We start from the raw sequence: 11,941 nt of genomic DNA on the forward strand, positions 1-11,941 counted from the left end.
GTAAAATTTATACAAACCACTTGATTGAGAAAACCAACACCACACCAAAAACACCAGGCGAACAGTATAATGAAACAATAAAACAAGGCTTGAATAGCCATTTCTGCATGGATGAAATTGGAAAATATGAGGGGAGGGGGCGTAGATCTCTCTCTCTCTCTCTCTCTTGCTATTATTTTCGTTAACATCTATGACTATGTGGGGTAGGTTGTTGAGTCAGGCCAATGATACTGATGAGGGGGATTAGTCATTGTCCTGTTGTGCTGTATATGTGATGAAGGGGATTCACACCAGAGCAAAGGCATGATTGGAAAATATGGGGGGGGGTAGATCTCTCTTTGTTATTATTTTTGTTAACGTCTATGATTGCAAGGATTTAAACATATGTTTACTGTATTAAGTAGGGGTTCAGAATCTCACCTCCCCCCGTGACTATGGAAATTTAAGAGTGCAAGTGAGGGTTTTACTTTAGGAAAATGTAAAATGGGGTTTAATTCGTGAACAATTTGTAAAAAATTGAAAATCAGTAAAAAAAAGATTTGTCAAACGGCTATGTATTGTGAGTACAGTACTTATCTACTTTTAAAAATTTTCACCTATGATCTTTTACTTTTTTCTTTGTTCTTTGTTTCCTTTTTTTCTGATATCTTTCATTTCTCTCCTTTATTGTGAATAGCATTTTATAGAGGTATAAATAACTGTAAATATGAAAAGAGACAAAATATTCTCTAATTTTTTCTCCTTGGTTATATGTATTTTCTTTTTCTTTTGTATTTTCTTTTGTTGTAAATATGTATGTTTTCTAATTTGTACTTAATAAAAATATATATTTTTTTAAAAAAAGATTTGGCAAAAATCTAGAACCCTGAAATAACGATGAAAATGGTCAACAAGAGAATGAATGAATGAATACAATCAGTGTCCTGGAAAACTCTCACAAAGAGGCAGTGCCCAAAGAGTTGATGTGCGACTGCTGACATGGGGGCCCTTCTGGACCAGGAAGAGGGCATAACTGAGGTGAAATGTGAATGGGGCAGGGCTGAAAAGGGGTGACATGTGATGTAATGGGGCAGGGTGTACTCATGCATCTGCTGCTGACAAAAGCAGGGCTGGGAATGGAACCCCAGGTGAAGTGGTCCCTCCCTGTGCACTAGAGACCCTTAAGTACATAGTCCATTGATGGGAGCCAGACAACGGCTGGAGGTGTTGATAGTTGTCAAGGGGCTATTTTGTGGTTTGAGGGAGTTGCCGTCCTCCACAGAGGATGGTTGTTGTTCCCGATCCTTTGGCATTGACCTTGCTGGTTTGCAGATAATGCAGTTGATCTGCAATGAGGTGAAAGGGGATACTTCAGTAACGTAAAACCCAAGCAGCCCACCAGATTTCTTTGTTCAGGACTCACAGCATGACTAAGAACCGGGTGTTCAAAACCACCATCCGGGTGGGTGGTGTCCCCCATTGGGGTTGCCATCTAAATTGGGGTGTGTGGGTGTCTGTTTCTGGAGGATGTTTTTAAATGGGGAGAGTTTGGGGAAAATACTCCCTTGAGCCACCCACAAAACACCATTACTGGATGGCCTTAGGTAGAAAACCTCAATAGCCCCTCCACCCTCAGAGATTTAATAAATACATCATCTGCTATCTTTTACAGCAACCAAAATATGTTTTTTTGGGCAGAGATCTTACTTTGCTTCACAGTCTCTTGAGCGAAGCCAATGATGGTATAAATGTGGGGCCAATAATTTAGCCTGGGGGGACTCTCAGCTGTTAATGGGAAGACAGCAGAAACGAAACATGGGGCTCCTTGCTCTACCCATTTCCTCTAGAGTCGGGACCCCTCACCACAATGTAGATAGCTGCAGCTATTTTTGGTACCCCAGCAAACTCTTCGTTGGTCAAAGGCAGCATTGATGCATGCTACCATAGGAGGGATCCACACCCAGTGTCTAATTCCAAGAGCCCTGAAATGGATCTAGTTACGGTAAATAGGCACATTCCCATTTCATGTGCTGAGCTCTGTTTGCCATTCCATCACCTTGTTCTTCCTCTTACCTCAACATGGCAGATAATCCCTTCATGAAGGTGTCTGGGCTAAAAAGCTGGTGTACAAAGCACGTCTTTTAAGGTAGCATCTCAGATGTCACTATGAACAAAATATGAAACTAGTAGCATTCACTTCTCTTAATCTCCCATTGCAGAGGGGAAGGGGCCATGGCTCAGTTGTAGAGCACCTGCCATGTATGTCATGGTCCCAGGTTCAATCCTTGACAGTTCAGCGTAGGGTTGGGCGAGAGCCCTGCCTGAAACCCTGGAGAGCCCCTGCTAGTTAATGCAGACAACACTGCCTCTGACTTGGTAGGAGGCAACTTTCTGTGTCCCAAGAATCGGGAAGAAGAAATATTTAACCCTCTCTGCCCCCCACACGCAAAGGTCCCAATGTAAGTAACCCATCCCCAACATTTAGGGGAGAAGGAAGCTAGAAAGCAGGTTATTCATCCTTATACCTATGGCTGGCAGACTTTTGTCAAGAAGCTGTTTTGCATTTCTTCAGCCAGCAGATGCAGGAGCTTTTGGTGGTCCGCTGATCTCAAGACCTTCCTCCAGATTTCCTCGTAGTTGCAGTGAATGGAAAAACAAGAGCAGCTGTTGGATCCATGGGTTCAGGGATGGTCAGTTATTGCACTGAAAGAGCCATTTTATTCTCTGGGCCAGAAGGGTTTTGCTTCAGCCACCCTTTCACCTGCCTGGCTTCATCATGAACTTTTCCATTTGCTGCCAAGTTACAGAGAGGTGAATGCGACTGAATACTCTTGACTCTCTGCGCACCTGTGTATTTGCAGCTGGAGAAAATGAGCACCAATTTCATCCCTTGCTGCCTAGCCAAGAGGAAAGAGGGCTGTCCCTGCCTTCTCAGCTTCTGCTCTGTTGCTTTTTTTTAAAATGAACTTAATAATGGCTAGTGTACTAATGTGGGAAAGCTCCAAAACCTTTGCCAGTTGCCACGAGGCAGAAAATGATCTGGGATCCAGAGGGAAGCTGAGATCGGGAAACTCCTGACACGGGGGTGGGGTGGGGGAGAGCCAGTGTGATGTAGTGGTTAAGAGCGGTAGCCTCGTAATCTGGTGAACCAGGTTTGCGTCTCCACTCCTTCACATGCAGCTGCTGGGTGACCTTGGGCTAGTCACACTTCTTTGAAGTATCTCAGCCCCACTCACCTCACAGAGTGTTTGCTGTGTGGGAGGAAGGGAAAGGAGAATGTTAGCTGCTTTGAGACTCCTTTGGGTAGTGATAAAGCGGGATATCAGATCCAATCAACTCTTCCTCCTCCTCCTCCTCCTCCTCCTCCTCCTCCTCCTCCTCCTCCTCTTCTTCTTCTTCTTCCTGGCCTCCCCACACATGGAGAGACTTTCTGAGCAGGCCCCACAGATTCCCAACCCACCACAGCTATTTTCCTCACTCCCAGCACAGGTAAAGGACCCCTGGATGGTTTAATTCGACTTTGGGGTATGGAGCTCATCTCCGCTTTCAGGCCGAGGGAGCTGGCAATTGCCCGCATACAGATTTCCGGGTCATGTGCCCAGCATGACTAAACTGCTTGGAAGCAGAAAGGTTTTACTATTCATTGAAAACAGGTGAGGGGGGATCTTTGGCCCTCCAGATATTGCTGAACTACAGCTTTCACAACCCTAAGCAAGCATGTCCAGGGGCCAGGGATGATGGGAGTTGGAGCTGATCTCCCACACCTGATCTAAAAGAAATCAAGGAGGGAGCCAAGCAGAACTCTTGGGGAAGGGAGTGCCATAAACAGAGTCTAATTGTATCTACAGACAGATCCACAAGTGGAACTGAAAAAAATCCTATTTCACATTTATTTGGATAGTTTGCTTTCCAGTGATATAGCTCTGGTGGAGTTATCACTGGCTGCTTGGCACCCTGAAACCTATTGATATACAGTACTAACTTACCCTTGCAAATATGTATTGATGAATAGGGGTGGAGTTGGTCCACTGGTTGGATTCAGTATGCACTGAGCCATTATAATAAGCATTCGGCCCCACATAATCCATTTCAGCATCCCTGCAATGGAAAGGTTAAGGATTAGATAGGGTCAGGATGCCCTGGGTAGCTACTCCTCACTGGCCTCTACCCTGACAAGGATCTGAATCCTGCAGTCAAGCCGATGCTGGTAGACTGTCCTCTGGGTGGGCCTGGGCTGGCTGGCTGGCTGTTGATACCCAAAATGCTGATCCCCTTAGCTAGAGCTCCTTGAAAATAGAGAAATCCCTGAAGGCATCAAAGCTCCCTTCTGCACTGTGCATGTGAAGCATCTATAATCTAGGATTATTTGTCTTGATCAAATAATGATCAATACCTGAGTCTTGCTCCTTTGGAAATAACTTGCAATGCCACCTGCACACCCCCCCCCATATGAACACACTGTGCTTCTTTTGAAGAAAATTTAGTGTCCCCTTTGGCTGTACTAATTTGGGAATTTCTCTTTTTAAGTGCTAATGAAAATCCTCCCACATTTTTAGTGTGCATTTCTCCTAATATAGAAATTTTGTGTTCAAGTTTGTCCAAATGCCATCTTTTTTGAAAGCAGCCTTCTCTGGTGCATTTCTGAATTTTAATTTCACCAGTTTATTCATTTTATATGCATGCTTTTTTTTGCTAATATGTGCATTTAGGGGGCAGGGAACCTCTTAGCAAAATGGGGAAAGGTAACTCTCAAAGCAACATTCTGTTTGTGTGTTGATCTGGGAAGTGCATTTGGGGGTAAGTATACATTAAAATGAAAATAATATGGATTTTTCTGCCCTCCACATCATCTGAGAATGGTTTCTCACACAGTCTTTGCCAGAAAAAGAATCTACTGTCAATCCCAGCATCCATTCACCCAAACCTCTAATTCACGGTTAGGATCTTTATGACTGGCACCAAGAATCCACCTGCCAGTTTGGCGGCATATTTTCTCCTAACTACATGCATAGAGTTCCATTGGGTCTCCTCTCCTTCAGCTGCCACCTGGGAGCAGCCATTCCATTAGACTCATTCAGTGGGAGAGGGGGAAAGCAGGGCTCCTCCATCAGCTCTGCTGAAAGACCAGCTCCATTAAGCATCTCCTACCCCTAAACTGTGCCAGTAGTGGCTGAAAATATATATACGTATCTTGTTTCCCCCCTTCCATGTCAAACTATATTACAAAATTAACGTTAATCATGTATAAATATAAATTAACTCTCCCCTGAACAGTACTATAGGATTCACACACAATGTTTCTTTAAACACAGTATGGTATGCACATAGCATAAAATTTTACCTGTTTAACATAATATCCAACCTACTACAGGGGTGCCAAGTTGAATAAAAAAAAATGGGGGGGAGGTAAGCCCCGCCCCACACAATAAATCACAAGATGCACACAGCATTTGAATGGCAATGCCCATCAACTTTTTTTGGGGGGGGGAGTGACCCCCAATCAAATATTTATTGGGGGGGTAAAGGGACCTTGACCCCTAGGAGCTGGTTCCTATTGTCCACTACTATATATAATGCTAACATCCTAGAGAACCTTCACTTTTCTCTGCCAAAAACTTGCCTTTCTTTGACCTTGGATAGTGGTTTGCCAAACTTTGTGATACCAGTATTCTACATCCTAGAGCTGGGACCACTAGAAACGTCAACATTCGTTTACGGTCAGGAGTTTTTCAGATGCCATATTGTCAACAAAATCAGCAAAGACCACCACAGTAGATCTCTTCACATCTCTACTCGTTGCGGATGCAAGAACCTCAAGAACCTCAGCTTAAACAGACGCGCATTCAGTTGCTAGGTAATGGCCATTGGTGATATCGAATACATGGCCACCATGCCAAGGTTCTAGGAGAGTCAGCATGGCATATTGGTCAGAGTGTTGGACTAGGACCTGGGAGACCTGGGTTCAAATCCCCGGGGCCTCAACCTTGAGCCGGTCATTCACTCTCGGCCTAACCTGCCTTGTTGTGAGGATAAAATGGGGAGAAGAAATAGGTATGTCACCTTGAACTCCTTGGAGGAATAATAGGATGTAAATGTCATAAGCAGATCAATAAACGTAACAGCCACACAGTACTCCTTCCACAGTAATTTTGTACTCGATGTTTATCTGTTCTTGGTTGTTCAACCAGATTGAGAATATCACTTCCCATTTGCCTGAATTGGAACACAGTTGCGAGATTGAAAGCTTCTGTTTTAACTTAAACACTGTTTTGCATGTGAACAGACTACTGCAGCTTCCTAAGGAAGCAGACTTGTTTCAACAGAACCTACCCTGCTCTCCTGTATCTAGGATTATCTCCTGTTGATCAGTACTCGGGTCTTGCTCCTCAGGAAATAGATTTGGCACGGCCACCTGCTCATTTTCCCATAGGAAAACATAGTGTTCCTTTGAGCCGTAGCAGAACAGCAAGGAGCCAATTTAATTCCACGCACTACAAGGACGGTATATATTCTTTGAAATGTACAGTTTGATATTTCTGTTCCCTTTTTTAAATCCTGCTTTCCAGACAGAAAAGGTGAGACAAGTCCTGTCCTCAGGTTTGAAAGCCAAAAGGAAAAGGTCAAGGCACCCAGTTTGAAGGGATTTTTGGGGTAAGAAGTTCAAAAGGCAGAAGGGATGTGGGGGAAGAACAACTTTTAACAATGCCCAAAGGAAGGTTTGAGATGTCCATGTCTTGCTGGGGCCAAGCTGATCTCTCGCCCATAGCTGTCTTTAGACAGCGCTGCAGCAACTGACCCAACAGCCTTTCATCCCTGGCCAACGGAGGGGGACTGAACATGCTTTGATTCAGCCCTGCAGTCCCAGAGCAAGCGCTGACTGGAGCCCCTTTCTGCCCTGGCGGGGATGGAGAGAAGCAAGCTCCTTGCAGCAGCTCCTTCCCTGGCAAAAGGTGAGACCAGATCAATCTCCTAGACCAGGCGTAAGCAAACTTGGTCCTCCAGATGTTTCAGGACTACAACTCCCATGATCCCTAGCTAACAGGACCAGTGGTCAGGGATGAAGGGAAGTGTAGTCCCACAACATCTGGAGGTCCGTATTTGCCTATGCCTGTCCTAGACGAGCACAATGTTGTTTTTGTTATTCTTATTCTTATTAATGAATGATCGCTTCCTATGCAGGCTCTCATAGAGGTGGCACAATTCAATGAAAAAAATGTTCCGAGAGTCAGGTAAATTTCTGAGGTGCTTCCCATTGGCTCCTTGTTTTAATAATAATAATAATAATAATAATAATAATAATAATAATAATATCTTTATTGTCATTGCCCCCTCTCAGGGACAACGAAATTACTTGGCTGCTCCATCCACCCAGGTAGGGCACTCCACACAAAATCAAAACAACTATAAAAACACTAATTAAAACAATACAGTATAATACAGCAAGGAAGATTAGATGACTTTCAAAGTCCAGGCTTCCCATTCAGGGCCGAGATCGCTCTGGAGAAGCTGTTCTTAAGACGGCTCGTTCTTGTCTTCATCATCCTGTATCTCCGTCCCGACGGCAGGAGCTCGAAGAGACAGTGATCAGGATGCGATGGATCTTTTACTATGTCCAGTGCCTTCCTATGGCACCTTGTGGCATAAATCTGCTCTAAGGTGGAGAGTGGGCAGCCAACAATGCTCTCTGCTGCCTTAACAACTCTGCACAACCCCATCCTGTCCTGGGTAGTACAGCTTCCGTACCACACACATAAGCCATAAGTGAGCACGCTCTCAATGGCACAGTGATAGAAGGCAAGCAGCAGTTTCTGCGGAAGATGGTTTTTCCTTAGAATTCTCAAAAAGTACAGTCTCTGATGCGCCTTCTTCACAAGCCCCCTTGTGTTGACACTCCAGGACAGATCCTCTTGTAATTCAATGCCCAAAAATCTGAACATTGTTACCCTCTCCACACAGACCCCATCAATCAAAAGTGGCTGGACATTGCTCTTCTGTCTCCTGAAGTCCACCACAAGCTCCTTTGTCTTCCTTGTATTTATGAGCAAGTTTTGAAGCTCTTTGGGGGCAGACTCCCACAATACAGGTGTAGAATTAAGGGTGGTGTGGGTCTTAAGCTCCCCCACCCCCAATTCCCCTGGAGGGACTTAGCTGGCTCCCACAGACAGCAGACAGTGCCAGGGAAATCAACAGGCTCAAGTGATGGATCAGTTGTCATAGCAACTGCAGCTGTGGAGCAACAGCCCAGAAGGCCTCAGTTGGGCCTTACAAACTACGAAGAAGACTAAACTAGGGTGTCTAGAATCTCTCCTATATTAAATATAAATACAATATTCTGTGTATTTTATGGGGACAATAATCTTTTTGTCTTAGTTGGGCAGATTGTGTGTGTGTGTTACAAACAAAACAAAAACCAATTATAAACTTACTAGGCAGATCACTACCTCTCAGAAACAGCAGCACTTTCCTACAGTATAGGATAATGTAGACCTACCTCACAGGATTATTTTTTGGGTGACTGAGATAATGCTTATGAAGCACTTTGTGCATATACTGTTTTTATTATTTATCTCTGTCAGCCCACATTGCACTTTGTGATGATAAAAAGGGGCACCTGTGGAAAAAAGGTGAGACAAAAGGCAGTGGCCAGAGTTTATAATGCTACTGTGTACACACCATACTTTTAAAGTACATTTGAAGCACATTCCAGGTACTGTAGTTTCCCGCTCACTGAGTTACAGTTCCCATCAACCCACAACAAATCACAGTGCCCAGAATTCTTTGTGGGGCTGGGATGTGCTTCAAATGTGTGTTAACGGGATGCTGTAGAAGGTTAGAGGCTAGGAATTTTAACCAAAAAAGGGCACAGAAAAAGGTATATTTTGAGGGTTTTTTAAACCTGGTTTCCCTCACCACTTTTGTGAATGGGGTGCAGGAAGATAAAGGTACAATCTTGAAGCTTCTTAAGAGCTTGGACATCATGTTTAAGTCCATTTTATACACTGATGCCAATCAGGACATTTATCTCCTCGTTCTTTAGGTAATCTTTTTCCAAACCCTGATGACCACTTTGCGGGTGCTTCCAGAGAGCCTGCTTATTGAGCCGTCATCCTGATTTGTTTGCAAGGCGATTAGACAACACTGGCTATTTAAAACACATTTAACCTGATTTGTTTGTGGGGAGGCTAGATGGAGATGCATCAGTGCAAACATCCCACACTTTCCCCGTCCCTCTGCATCAGTTCAATCTTTTCAGGAAGCAGGTTAAACTATGGAATTTGCTCCTAGAAAAGGCCGTGATGGCTACCAACTTGGACGATTATAAAATATGATTTGACATATTCATGGCAGATAAGGCTATCAATGGCTACTAGTCACACAAGGGCTGTACTTTGCTTCCATGGTCAGAGGCACTATCTTTCTGAATACAGTGGTACCTCTGGTTACGAACTTAATTTGTTCCGAATGCCTATTCTTAACCTGAAACCATTCTTAACCTGAGGTACCACTTTAGCTAATGGGGCCTCCTGTGCAATTTCTGTTCTCATCCTGAGGTAAAGTTCTTAACCTGAGGTACTACTTCTGGGTTAGTGGAGTCCGTAACCTGAAGTGTTTGTAACCTGAGGTGTTTGTAACCCAAGGTACCACTGTACCACTTGTGGGAATTGCAGGAGGAGTGATTGCTCTTATACTTGGGTCCTGCTTACAGGCTTCCCAGAGGCGTCTGTGTGGCCTCTGTGTGGACAGACTAACAGGGCCATTGGCTTTATCCAGCAGGCTCATCTTACCAGGTTGCTTTTCTCTATCATGCCACAAGAATAAAGAGGAAACAGTCTTTAAACTTGGCCCTTATTTTGGATTCTGCAAGCAGCTGGATCCCCCCTGAGAGACCTTACATTCTGTAGCTCAAGTTAAGTTCTGTATCTGTGGGGAAAAGTAATTTGGTTCTTCTCATTATCATTAAGATTAAATTTTTTTAAGTGTCTTCTCCAAAGAAAAAGAACACCACTAGGTGGTAGACTTGCACCATGTAAACCCCTGCGTTTGTGAACCACTTTCTCTGAGAGTAAGACAGAATCCTTTCTATCTTGTAGTAAGCTATTCTTTTAAAGTTTGTACTCACTGAGGAGAGCAGATAATTCTAATGAGGACCCCTAGCATTGCATATTATGGATAACATGCACCGTGGGTATCAGCCTTTTGTGAAAAAGTGTAGCAGGCATATTTGTGTGAGCTTTGCCCAATATTGTCCAATGAACTAATTATCTTTTAGACGATCTCTCACAATAATTAGTTGTCTGTCATCTTCTCTTCTAACCCCCATAACACTTTGAGTTGCAAAGAAATGTTTATAATCTAGTCCTTTGATGTGAGACTTCCAGTACAAGCCCTAAGCATATTTACTCTGAAGTAAATCCCGATAATCTCAATGACTAAGGAAGTTTCCTATAGTTGCAGCCTTAACCAACTGGATTTTCATTCCTCTTCGCCCAAGGTAGTTCTGATGGTTAGCCTGTGACCCAATGACAAAAAACCTGTGATGTAATTTTATTTTTACAGCTGTCTGGGTTGTTATGCTAATCATCTTGGTAGCTTGTTTAGCTCATGCAAATAGTGATTATAAACACTGGATTATAAATAGATTTTCGAAAAATATTGTCTGTCTTCTTTTCACAAATTTGACCCTAGCTTACATCTTCTTAAAGCTAGGTTTTAACTTCAGTTAGTCTACTCTAAATCGGACTAGGATTGGGTACAACCCACAGTCATTTTGTGCTCATGATGGTATAAGGGCACCCCACTTTCAATCCTGTTTGCACCTCCTAAATTTTCAGAGCACACATACTGCTTTGTTTACAATCAATGCGTGTCCTATAGCTCCCTGCTGAAATCCTGTAGCTTTTCATCACACAAACATTGCAAGGTTTTTCTGTCCTGGTATCCTGCAAGAGTGCACCTCCAGATGATGAAAGAGTGCCCCTCCCAATGTAATAACACCGGGTAAGAATAATGGGGCAAATATTAAAACTGCTAGAGCACTCCTGGATGGCTAATAGAGCACGAGACTCTTAATCCCAAGGGTGTGGGTTTGATCCCCACGTTGGGCAAAGGATTCTTGCAATGCAGGGAGTTGGACTAGGTGATGCTTGTGGTCCCTTCAAATTCTACAGTTCTGCAGCAAAGCTGAGTAGGGTCTGGCATGGTTTCAAAATGGATGGGTGGCTGCATGTTGAGATTCCTGCATTGCAGAGGGTTAGATTAGATGATCCCTGGGGTCCCTTCCAACTTTACAATTCTGTGATCTCCGAAAAGTTTGGACCGTCCAGTATAAATCCACCACTGACGCACTTTTATTGTGCCAATAAAACATGTTCCGGAACACACCAATAAAAAAGCCAACAAAAAAGTCAGGAGGGACTACACACACACACACACACACACACACACACACACACACAGACAGGAATATGTTTAAGTATTAATTCTGGAAGGCTGTTGTCTTTCTGGGCAGATGCATGTTTCATCTGAACTTTGTGTTGTTCTCTTTGCCATACTTTCACTGTACTTTGCTTGCGTTGTATAATAACAATAATTATGATTTAAACTGTAAGCTGCATATACATTGGAACATAGGAAGCTGCCTTATGTTGAGTCAGACTACGTAGGTCCATCTAGCTCAGTATTGTCTACACAGACTGGCAGTGGCTCTCCAGTATTTCAGGCAGGAGTATCTCCTTAAACCTACCTGGAGATGCTGGGAACAGGGGTGAACGAAGGTGTCGTGACACCCGGGGTGGGGCGTCGCTACGTAGGGTGCATGTGAGGTGTCACTATGTACAGCACATGCGCTGTACGTAGCAACGCTGCACATGTGCTGTACATAGCAGTTTGCTGGCGCCACCGCTTCAGCACCATACAGATGGTGCCGGGATTGTTGGCGCCGCCGCACATGCACTTTACATAG

At 43.9% G+C, this 11,941-nt stretch overlaps 1 long non-coding RNA gene across 1 annotated transcript; it reads right to left on the minus strand.

Moving 5' to 3' along the window:
* Window positions 1-667: 667 nt before the first annotated feature.
* LOC309377194 lies at window positions 668-5,964 on the minus strand. The gene is made up of 3 exons (XR_014171485.1): window positions 5,696-5,964; window positions 3,966-4,077; window positions 668-1,325 (listed from the first exon to the last, which is right to left on the minus strand). It is a non-coding gene; the product is annotated as an uncharacterized lncRNA (long non-coding RNA).
* Between the last annotated feature and the right edge of the window lie 5,977 nt (window positions 5,965-11,941).

Source organism: Podarcis melisellensis (genome assembly GCF_964234715.1).
Source record: "Podarcis melisellensis genome assembly, chromosome: 8".
NCBI lineage: Eukaryota > Metazoa > Chordata > Lepidosauria > Squamata > Lacertidae > Podarcis > Podarcis melisellensis.